The sequence below is a fragment of the Tamandua tetradactyla genome, chromosome 14 (genome assembly GCF_023851605.1).
Source record: "Tamandua tetradactyla isolate mTamTet1 chromosome 14, mTamTet1.pri, whole genome shotgun sequence".
Classification (NCBI taxonomy): Eukaryota; Metazoa; Chordata; class Mammalia; order Pilosa; family Myrmecophagidae; genus Tamandua; species Tamandua tetradactyla.
The window spans coordinates 24,203,363-24,215,365 of NC_135340.1; positions in this window are offsets into that span (position 1 = coordinate 24,203,363).

The following is a 12,003-nucleotide window of genomic DNA, read 5'->3' on the forward strand; positions in this document are numbered from 1 at the left end:
TTACACTAATCCGATTTAAAACGAACTGACCACGTGTATTATGGCTTGCCGGAGGTATGCATTAAAATTTAACACTGTTTCCTCTTTGAACAGAAGGTAAGCGCTTATGGTATGATTGTATAGGATTAGAATTTTTCATTAAAAAGGGTTTTAAACACTTCGACAAGGAAAAGCAGAATCCTATTTAATGAGTTTTTGAAGGTAGTGAAAGTAAGCAAAGTTTAACAGAACCGTTTATCCTCTCCCAACACTAAAGCCCCTCTTTCACCGTCATGCCACGGTGCACAAATCGTGGCCTTATGACTTTCCAAGGGTTGCCATTTACTCAGAGCAACGGAAGACAAAGCCTGTGATGAAATGAAGGTGAGATTATACAGAATTGAAGAGCAGACCAAAATGCTTCCCACTCGAATTTGGAGAATATCTGCATTATAACTAAAGTGATTGTTATAAGACTTCACTCTCTGAACTGAGTGAGGAACTTTATGATCTGTGATCCATCTTAAGAGGCTTAAACCCAGCATTTCTGAAGGAAGTTAAAGGTTTTGGGAATTGAGGGCTGTTACTGAGGTCTGAAATTCTCGGTGTAGCAGATGGGTGCCTGGGCCTTCCCTGCTGGAGATACACCAAGCAGGATGGTTTTTGTGGAGGTTGGCACATATGGGGCCACTTAATACAGCCCTGATAGCCACATGCAAATGCAGAAGCCACAGAATACAAAACCCAGGCCTCTGGAAACAGGAAATCTAGCCAAAATATTTAACCAAGTAATTTTATCACTGCCTTTGAAATGGCCATGGTATGCATTTTAGTTGGGTTCAGGAGCACACGTATATCAAATAAAGGGCTTGGGTTGAAATAAATCTACCTCAGATCTGTTTACCCAGCAAGATCTACAGATTAATTTTCTAAGCATTTTTGAAATAGGAGTTTTTGGACTTGGAGCAAGGCAGCTCAGTGACAACAGTTTAAGTTTTCTCTGATATGAACTTTGATAGAAACAGAGCGGCTACTGGAAATGTTGTGTGTGCATTCTCATTTATGGCTAATTAGAAGTATTTTTGTGACTGGATATTGGAAAATGTGCCGTGGGTATCAGTATGCTGCATTGCACAGTTAATAACAGTTGGATTGTATACTGGCACGAAGGCCCCATGTAGCGAACTTGGAAGTAAACTATGATGAAGACACAGCTTCAGAATTGTTGTGTGTACATTCTCATGTATACCTAATTAAAAGTATTTTTTTTCCTGGTATCTAGAAAATGTGACATGAATGTCAGCAAAATGTACTATACTAACAGTTGCATCTCAATTAAGAAAGAAAATGGATCACCAACATAATCTCGTGTGGTTCTTGAAGAGCTGGGATGAGCAGGAAGCTGTGAAGAGAACCCTTCAGACTAGGCATGACACCTGGGGGAGGGGGACGTTTGCCAGGACTACCTTGTCCCACCAGCATCCAAGTGGAATCTTTGGCCTGGTTAGTTTCTCCTCTTTTCCTTCTTTACTTTCTTTCCTTCCTTCCTTCCTTCCTTCCTTCCTTCCTTCCTTCCTTCCTTCCTTCCTTCCTTCCTCCCTTCCTTCCTCCCTCCCTCCCTCCCTCCCTCCCTCCCTTCCTTCCTTTCCTTCTTCTCTCCGGAAGCAGAAGTTGCCTTACCTGCAGAAGTAGAGTGGCTGCCTGTGAATGGTTACTCAGGCTGTGACTACAGGGAGGCAAATCTTTATCCCTGCATAACCATGGCATCTAAAGTTTTCAGCTCTCTTCTTTTTTACAACCAATGATAAAGAAATAATATAAGTTAATAATATATAGCATAGACTTCGGAAAACTTTACATAGAGTTCTCATTTCATTGTCTTAACAGCCTGTGGTGGGTTGAATTGTGTACCTCGGTTTGGATATGTTCTTGGTTTTGGCCCATATTCTGGAGGGGTGGCGTTCCCTTGTACATCGGATCTCTTGAAGATGTTACTTTGATTAATCTGTGGCCCAAGTGAATCAGGTTGGCTCTAATCCAGATTACTGGAGTCCTGATAGGAAGAATGAACCTCGGACACACAGAGAGAAAGCCATGGTAAGAAGGCAACAGATCAGGGAGGAGAACATTGCCGTGCGCATTGCTGTGTGACACAAAAAACCAAGGACCAAAGAGTGCTGGCAGCCATTTCCAGAACAGTCTTCAGGGAGAAAGCATCGCCTTGCTGATGTCTCAGTTTTCAGCTTCTCCTAGCCTCAAAATGGTGAGCCGATCAATTCCCATTGCTTAAACAGATCCATTTTGTGGCATTTGTATTAGCAGCTGGCAGACTGAGACACAGCCCAGTGAAGTAGCTCCAACGTTATTATCCTCTTCATGTTGTAGATGGGGAAAGTAAAGCACAAAAACATTAAATAACTTGCCCTAAGTGAACAAAGCGGCAGGTGACAGAGCCAAGATTCCCTGCTGTCTGGCTCCAGCAGAACAGGCTCTAAACTGCCCCTTCCATTTTTGCTTTGTTTACATTTTTATGGCTTTAATGTTTTTCTGATTATATAATTAGTCTATGCTTGCTATAAAAATTAAAGCTAGTCAAATATAAGGAAGAAAGTAAAAGTCTATTTGAAATTCCATATCTTGAAGATAATTCCTATTAGAATGTTGGTGACCATTCTTCACTCATCTATTCCTAGGCAAATCATATATATATAATTTTACATGAGTGGAATCATATCATATCTTACTGAGGACCTCTTCTTCTTTGTTTTACTAACCTCCTTTCCATTCCTATGCCCCCAGCCATATTTAATAAACTGATATGCATCCTTTTAAACTCTCCTATGCTTATATAATAATTTACAAACAAATACACTTTTATGCAGATAAAGGGTTTGTTTTTTTTTTGGAGGGTATGGTCCTTTTATTGTTTTACAAAATGGATCATATGATATACATTACTGTGATGGGCCATGGAAATTTCTCAGCCTATTTCATAAAGACTAGATCTACCTCATTCTTTTAAATGGTTGCATAATATTTCATTATATGGTTATTTTCTTTTTTTTTTAGGCACATGGTCTGGGAATCACACCCGGTTCTCCCACTTGGAAGGCGAGCATTCTGTCACTGAACCATCCGTGCACCCTGGTTAATTTTATATGCTTCTCCAACAATAACATTCTTCCTACTTAATACTATCCTTCTATAGATAGCACTTTATACAGGTTCCCCAACAAAGCAAAGCCTAGAGAAGGGCTCGCCCGTGTGTACTTCAGGAGTGAGAAACTGGGCGAGGGTGAAAAAGAGAAGGCAGGAAAGTCAACGCCAAGATGCTTTGTTGAGGTGGTTGCTGATGGGGGCACCTAGGTTCCCCTTGTCTGAGGGGTCTTACAGCGTGTCCCTTAGTGCCCCTCCGCCTCGAGACAAAAGTGGAGAGGGCGCTCCTCCTCTGGCGCCCACCCCGGCTGCGTAAGGATGCGCCGGCAGGGCGGGAGCACCGGTCCCTGGCAGGCTGCACGTGCTTGAGTGCTGGTGGGGGGCGCGGAGGGGAGAGGGGGCCGGGAGGTGAGCGCCGCGGTCTTCCCAGACCCCCGGGCCAGTCCGACAGGCTGGTGCGACTGCGGTGAGTGTGGACTGAGAGAGGAAATGAGGCTTCCAATAGAGAGAATGTGAAACGGCCCCTTTTCCTCTGGCTTTCTCTCCCTGATGGCTCACGGTTCTCATGCAGGGGACAAACTCGGACTCTCTGCTGTCCGGTTACAATGATCCTGTACTTTGTCTTAAGTTCCTCTACCGGGTCCTCTGCGCACATATCTTCAGTCTTTACAACAATCACGTGGGGTCGGTGTTTTAGAGTGCAGATGGTCGAAACCCAGAGAGGTGAATGAGGGTGCGACCCTTTGTACCTTGGCTGCTTTGCCTTCCCAGCATTTAGCACAGCCCTAGGCACTTAAAAGATACACATTATCTTTTAGCGGGAATGTTGTTGAATTATTTTGCCCCAAATCACACACCCAAGATGTGGCAAGTTCAAACCTAATATTTTCTGCCTCCAAGGTTTATGTGTCTCCTATCAAGCAAGTGGTCTGATATCTTTTTTCTCACCTAAAACCGTGTAAGAATTTTGTAAAACTCCGAATATTTTTAAACCAATATCTGATATCTTTCTTCATTAGTTTGAAAGTGAAGAAATATTAAATATTTTATAAAATGGAATAACCTAAGAGAAGGCTATGTTTAAGCTATGTTTTGTGTTATGATTTGATAAAATGAGTTTTAACTACTTTTTGAACGTGCACTGACCTGGAAAAAATTGTATAAAGTTTTCCTGTAAGTTTTATCCAGTGTATCTTGAAAAATCTTGAAGATGTTCTTGTTACATTTGAAGGAATTAGCATCACTACACCCGTGCAGTGTCAGTTCTGAATCCACAATGTGACACGTATTACCAAGATCTTCCCCCATAACAGAAATAGATTAAAAATGGGGGATTTGAGGTTCAGTAATTAAACATTAAAAGGAGATTCCTGGAAACTGGTATATCCAGTCTTCCTTTGTTTGGTCCTTTGGAGGTTTTCCTTCCAGAGGGCAATGCAGCATGGAAAGACTTGGTGTGGATGTCAGGATACCTGTTCTTTGAAAAGTGGTTATTTTTGTAGATCTCTGGGCTTCTTTAGACATTCTTGACTACCCCTTCCTTAAACATTCTTGGCTACCCCTTCCTTGATATATTTTCCACCACTACCTTTCTAGTTTTTTCTTAAAATTGTTTAAATGGATGGTGCATATTAATGACAGAATATCAAACCATATAGAAGAGTACAAAAGATGTAGGAAGCACCCCATATCCAACCAAGTAAAACAGTGCAATCCTCTCCCCACCTTTGATATGACATTGCCTTTTCCTCCTTCTCTTCTCTTCCTTATCTCTTTGCTAACCCTTCTTTTTCCTTCCAAAGTCTAATTTAATTCCTATGGGTTGTATATCGTCAACTTCATTTTAAAAAAAGTGGAAACCTATGTTAGATTGGTTTTGAGTCCTGTGAGATTGTCAGGTTTACTTTGAAATATAGGACTCCTTCCTTTAAACTTCTAGAGGTAATGATGTTTGTGGAAACTTAGGGTTGGCGCGTCTGTCTGTAAATTCTAGAATGGAATTCTATAGAAGGAAGTTTCCTCTTCACCTTTTGTACTTGTTTCTATTGGGCAGCATACAAACAAAACAAATAACAACTTTGGTGTGGAAAAAGCACAGCCATAGTAAATTGCTTCATGTCAAAAAAGATTTAAGGTCACTGTAGTAGTAGGATAAAACCTAATTGACGACTTGTCAAATCTCCCTTGTTTTTTTCCCTTGCTTTTTCCGCCCCCCTAAATCTCATTTCCACGAAAGTGTATTATGAATTGACAAATAAACTGTTAATACTCAAAAAAAATTGCATTGTTTCCAAAATATACTTAAAACTGGAGTATACATTGAAATACATATAATTAAATAGAAGAATGAAATTATATTTGGAAACTATTAACTAAAAGAACCCACCTTTCATCTTTTACAGTAATTCTTAAGCCTTACAATAAAGAATATGTTTCCTTATCCACATAGGAGCCAGGCTTTCTAGGTGTTTTTTCTGAAATGAAGAGATTTACCTTCTGGCTGTTGAAAATAATGTGGTAGTTGAGGAAATAAAAGGGAAAAATAAAGCGTGGGTTCAGGTGCTTAGCTTAGGTCTGGGTTCCAACTGATCTATGAATTATGAGAAGCTAATATACCAAAGGATTAATCCTTCATTAACAATGTGTAATCAGTTGGGAAGACTTGCTCCACAGGGTAGCACACCATTGATTATGTTACAGAAATGGTCTAAGTCACAGAATTAATAGCTGTTTGGAGAAAGCAGCACATTCTTCCCTATGCCTGAGTGCATTGAGTTGGGCTGGACAGAGAAGACTTTCACCTCTGAGTACCTGCCTAAAGCCCAAGAGCCTTTAAACCTGACATGATCCATCTCAAGAACTTATTTCCCATTCTTATTATCAATCTTATTATGTGATACCCCCCACACAACTACCATTTTATTATGTCTCACAATGTTGTGGGTCAGGAGTTTAGGCAGGGCTCTGCTAGACAATTCTTCTGTTCCATATGCTTTGATTGGCATCACTTGGTGCCATTCAGCTGGTGTCTGGGTTGGTACGGAGGGTTGAAGACAGCTTCGCTGCCATGTCTGGTATCTTGGCAGGCTCAGCTGCTTTCCTCTCTCTTTCCATGTAGTCTTGGGGTTTTGCTGCGTGATTTCCCCATCAGAGTAGTTGGACTTACATGGTGGCATATATTTGGAAGTGGAAACTATCAATCTCTTCAGGTCTAGGCCAAGAAATTGGCTGAGCATTACTTCTGCTGAATTCTGTTGGTTAGAGTAGTCATTGATCAAAGAGCGGGAGGACTGTCAACAATTTGGGGCTATCTTTAATCTGCCTTAATCAATCATTTCCTCCACTTTAAGATAAAGGAAACTGGAAGAAGGAAAATATCAGGTATAGTAGTCCCATACAGACTTCTTGCCTGGTCTCAGCCTGGAGGGAGAAGTGAGAGGCTTAGACACAGAGGTAAGTTCCAATAATGTATTTAACTTAGGAGACAAAGGGTCCAAGAGACCTTCTGTCAGCATTCCACAATGTTAGAATAGTTTCTGCAATGTTAAAATAAAGCACGCTGAGGTGTCCCACAGTGAGGGGATCCATTTCCTGACCTGGCCGGCTGCATCCCCTCTTTGTAACACCTGCAGTGTGCAGCTGGCTGGCAGGAACTTTTGACCATACAGCGTCAGGAAGATCCCACCACAAAGTGGTAGACATCCTGCACTTCATCTTCCAAGGACTGTTCTAGTTTGCTAGCTGCCAGAATGCAACACACCAGAGACGGATTGGCTTTTAAATAAAAGGGGATTTATTTTGTTGGTTCTTCAGAGGAAAGGCAGCTAACTTTCCACTGAGGCTCTTTTCTTACGTGGAAGGCACAGGATGGTCTCTGCTGGTCTTCTCTCCAGGCCCCTGGGTTCCAACAACTTTCCCCGGGGTGACTTCTTTCTGCATCTCCAAGGGCCTGGGCTGAGCTGCGAGTGCTGAGATGAGGAATGCCGAGCTGCTTAGGCTGTTGCGCTCTCTCATTTAAGCACTGGCCAATTAAGTCAAACGTCACTCATTGCAGCAGACACGCCTCCTAGCTGACTGCAGATTAATAGGCAACAGATGAGGTTCACGTACGGTTGGCTTATGTCCGCAGCAACAAGACTAGGTATGCTCACCTGGCCAAGTTGACAACTGAATCTAACTAACACAGAGGGGTTGTTCTGAGGTATAGGGAGGGACAGAGGCTCAGTGGAGCAGGATAAAAACACCAGTTCCCTTAATCTCCTTAAGAAAGAAAATGGAATTTGAGGATGAATCCTATGTTGTTGCAAGATCAGTCTGTATCAAAAGAGAAGAACAGAGAATATTAACTTAAGCTGAAATTGTCCCCTCAGCATGATTGGTGCATTCCCAATTTTCTGATAAAATGTGCAATGGGATGTTGGGGACTAGACTGTGGGCCTGGGGGTCAGACCGACTGGGGATGAACTCCACCTTCAGAAAGGGGATCAGTGTGATTCTGGCAGTCTTTGCTTCCTTCATCTGCAAAATGGAGGACGTTAGAACAAATAATAAGAAATATTCAATTCATAGGACTGATGGGAGGATCCAATGGGGTAACGCACGGAAAAACCTTAGTACAGTGCCTGACACTTGTTAAGTGATCAGTACATAAAAAGTGTTCAATGAATGTCAGTTTTTATCATCATTATTATAGCCAGAGTCCCCACTCGGGCGAGCATGCTGGGGGACTGAAGAAAGGGAGGGGTTGAAATTCAAGTAAGACGTCTCATTCCTCTCTCTCTCTGGTTATAGCCACGGGGGTATAATGTGATCTATAAACTCTTCTGTCCGTTGACATGCCTGCAAATGATGCGCCTCCCTGATCTGCTTAGGTTTTCAAGCTTAATGTAAGGGCCCAGGTGTTGAGGACTCAGGGCAGACAGAGGGCTGGGGGCTGTCCTGGCCTTTATAAACCATTGCTACTCTAATAAATAAATCATTCACTCAGAGAGTCTGAGAGCTGGGGAGCCACAGTGCGTGCAAATCTGCATCAGCGGTTGAGCGTCTTCCGGATTGAAATTAATCATAACTGACACGTTAGAGTAAAACTACTTTATAAAATCAATATTAAATTTACAACCTTTGACATTCTGTGACATCAAAGATAGAGGGGAAATAAGCCATGGAGTAAACAGTCCTCCAGCTATGCCAGCTGCTCAAAGACATGGGAAAATGTGGGAAGCCAGGAGTCTTAATTATACACTGTTAGTCTTGTTTCTGAACCAATGTCTCAACATCAATAAAAATATTTTTAAAAATCACACAGACTTTTAAACACAGAGAAGAAAGAGAAGCAATAAGGAGAGCTCCACTGATCTAACGGGCTCCAAGAATCAATCCAGAATGAAGTCACTGGATTCCTTCTCTGAGAGTGAGGCTTAATTTTCCTGGACAATGGGATGCTGTTATTAATGGGGCAAATCCCCTGCTGAAGATCCCAACCCATCTTACCAGAGACCATAATCTGATACAAGTATGCAGCTCTCTACCAGGTCTTCCCTGCATTCGTGGGATCCAGATACAGCAGAAAGGGGTACTTGGAAGCAGAGTAAAACTATGAAGGTCATCACAAGGTGAGAATGCACTTTTCTGAATGCTCCTCAGTGGGTCCCAGCTCTAAGCTGGTCAGGTGTGGGGTGGGAATTTTTACCTCTGGAAAACAGATTCCCTATTTCCTTGCCAGAAGCATTTGTCCCAGAACTTGTGTCACTTCCATGGTAGGTTTGAGTACCTTGAGTTCATTAGATAAATTAGCAAGTGGTCTAGGAAAGGGCAGATGAGGGGAAGGTCAGACCACGCCATTTCTCTGGTCTAAATAGAGTCTTCTATGGTACTTCACTTTTGAAAGGAAGCTTGGATTTTTGTCTTGCCTCACCTGCACTCAGTGTTGTGAGTCTGAATGTACCAAAAAAAGATGTTTGATTCTGTGTTCCCATCTGTGAAATCTTTAAGAGGAATAGCAATTCCATTCTTTTTCCCCCACCTTTCCCTATCTCCCATTGAACCCTCTACAGAGACTGATTTGAGCTCTGCTTTGTGGCCAGTTTGAGTGACAATGGTATTTTTGGCTGGGCCCTTGGATTTTGAGTCTTGATGGATTAGGGAATGATCGCATGATCAGAAGCAGACACTCTGAGACCAAAACTGTTAGTAACATTCAGTTTTCATCTGCTTCCTGAATGAAAATTAAGACCTAAAGAATTTTCCTCAATTATAATTCTATAGAAGCGAACTCATCCTAAGCAAGCAAGTCAAGGACAAGGAAATGTGCTGCTCTTGGTGGGTTTTGTTGGTATGTGTATGTGGTAACCTGAGACACAAGACTTTTATTCCTGTTGTGACAAATTACCACAAATTTAGTAGCTTAAAACACAAAATCTTTATGTTATAGTTCTGTAAGTTGGAGTCTGACATGGGTCCCGCTGGGCTAAAATCAAGGTGTCAGTGGGGCTATGTTCCTTTCTAGAGGCTCTAGGGAAGAATCTGTTTCCTTGTCTTTTCTAGCTCTTAGAGGCTACCTCCATCCCTTAGCTTATGGCTCCCTCTCTCCATATTCAAAGTCAGCAATGTCTCTGGTTTGTCCTATTGTTATAGCTTTTTCTGACCGCAGTGGGAAAAGATCTTCACTTTTTTTTCCTGCATGGGCAAGCACTGGGAATCGAACCCGGGTCTCCTGCATGGCAGACGAGAACTCTGCCACTGAGCCACTGTCATGTCACCCAAGATCTTCACTTCTAAGGGCTCCTGTGATTAGGTTGAGCTCAAAATAGCCTTAATCACAACTGCAAAGTCCGTTTTCCCATGTAAGGTATCATAGTCACAGGCTCTGGGGATTAGTGAGTGTGTGGAGCTCTTTGGGAGCCATCACTCTGTTTACCGCAGTCTCTATAAGGTAGATATTATTAACCCCATTACAGAGAATGAGAAACTGAGTCTTAACTTGTTCCAGATCACACAGTATGTTACAGAGTTGGGATTCCAACCCAGGCTCGTCTTTCTCCAAAGCCCAGGCATTTCCCACTGTGAGAAGCTGCTTCGAGTCATTACATAACATGCTGCTGCATGGGGTGGGGGTTTAGGATCTGGTGGGGTGGGGTGGGGGATGCGAGCCTGGATAAAAAGTTGAAGAAAAACTCTCCTCCCAAGAACAAGGCAGAGAATTAGGGAATTGAATTCCTTTTTTATTTCCCTCCATGGAAGGAGAAATAGATTTGCATTAAAAAAAATTCACTCCTCAGAAGAACTTAATTCAAAGGCAGGAAATCAAGTCTGTGACTTAGATGAAGCATCATCTTCTCTCTTAGGGCCTCATGGACCCCAGAGATCCTGTGTCTAGGTGGTTTTTCACCCACTTGGAAAAAGATTTACTTAATGAATTCCTTCTAAATGGTAGGAACCCAATGTCTACCCCTCCCACAAGTACTACATTTCAAAATAGGATGCTTTAGCCCAAAGGCATACATAGAACCTTTGAACTTCTTATTTATTTGTATTGATCAGCCACTGATCAGGGTAATATTTGTTGGCATTTGTTATTCTGGGCTAAATTAAAATAGCCCATATTCTGTTCTTTGGGTGGATTTCTATCACTATGTCATCTGAGTCAGGAGATATTCTTGGTCAAGGGCCCCTCCCTGGTACCATGTGGGTTAATACCTACTCTGCCTCTTGAGGCAAATCATATGTGGGTAATAGGAAAATGAAGAAGATTGGTATAAAATTTAAAAGACAAAAATTAGTATAGAACATTGGTTCCTAACAGTTAACCACTAGGAAAGGACACCTGATTGCAGGAAGATAGGAGGTCTGGGGAATTGGGTTTGATGGGGCCCTTCACCAGGATGAGGCAGGAGGCTGCCTTAATAGCTGATGTTCACCCCTTTTTCATTTTTATGAGGAAAAAATATATAAAAAACTAATCTTCCTGAATTTCATTCTCTGTTGCTAATAGGACAGAATAGCAATGACATACCACAAAAAATAAGGATCCGATTTATAAGTGAACCAGATGGTTCCCATCTCATCTCATTGAATTATCTTTTGAAGAGTTCCTTTTTGTGGATTACAAAGAGAATGTAATCACTTTAGAAATCCCCGGAGTTTCATAATGAACCCTACTTACATTGTGTTGACACTAATAGTAACTATAACCATGATCTTCAAATCCTCATGTAGGAGGCAGGCTTATTGAACTTATAGCATGGACCGATAATTCATTTAAAAGCATATTTTTTAAAATGAGCTTTACACTGACTAAAGCCCACTTAAACTAGTTTCACTTACAAATATGAGATGTTATATTAATAATGAAATCAGTGTAATTTAACTCAAGAAAAATAACATTTTTGCTGACAAGTTTTGCCCAGTTTAGTTTCATATCAAATTAAGAAACCAAGTAAACCAAACATTTATATGACTGACTCATACTGTGAAAAAAATGTGATCACAGCTTCATATCACAAAACTATTAAGTTCTGTTCAAGTAATTTCCTCTCAGCATTTCCTTTCCTCATTTAAGGTTTCCTTCTTAACCAAAAAGCAGCAAATTAGGAAGCTTAAATGACTGAAGTATTAACACTCTCAGGAAAAAAAAAATGATTACCTTTTGGTATGGTAAAAAAAACCTCACCAATCTACCTTACCAAAGTAAATAATTACAAAGTAAGAAGAGTCGAGGGGTCTTTTTTTTTTTGGTTGTTGTTGTTGTTATAATCTTTACTAATAGTTTGATTTTCAGTCTGAACTTTCTTCAGAAGTAATCCTTTAAAATCATTTCCAGCAGTGTGCAATTCAGCAAGTTCAGAGAACAAAATGGTCAGACCATTTTGT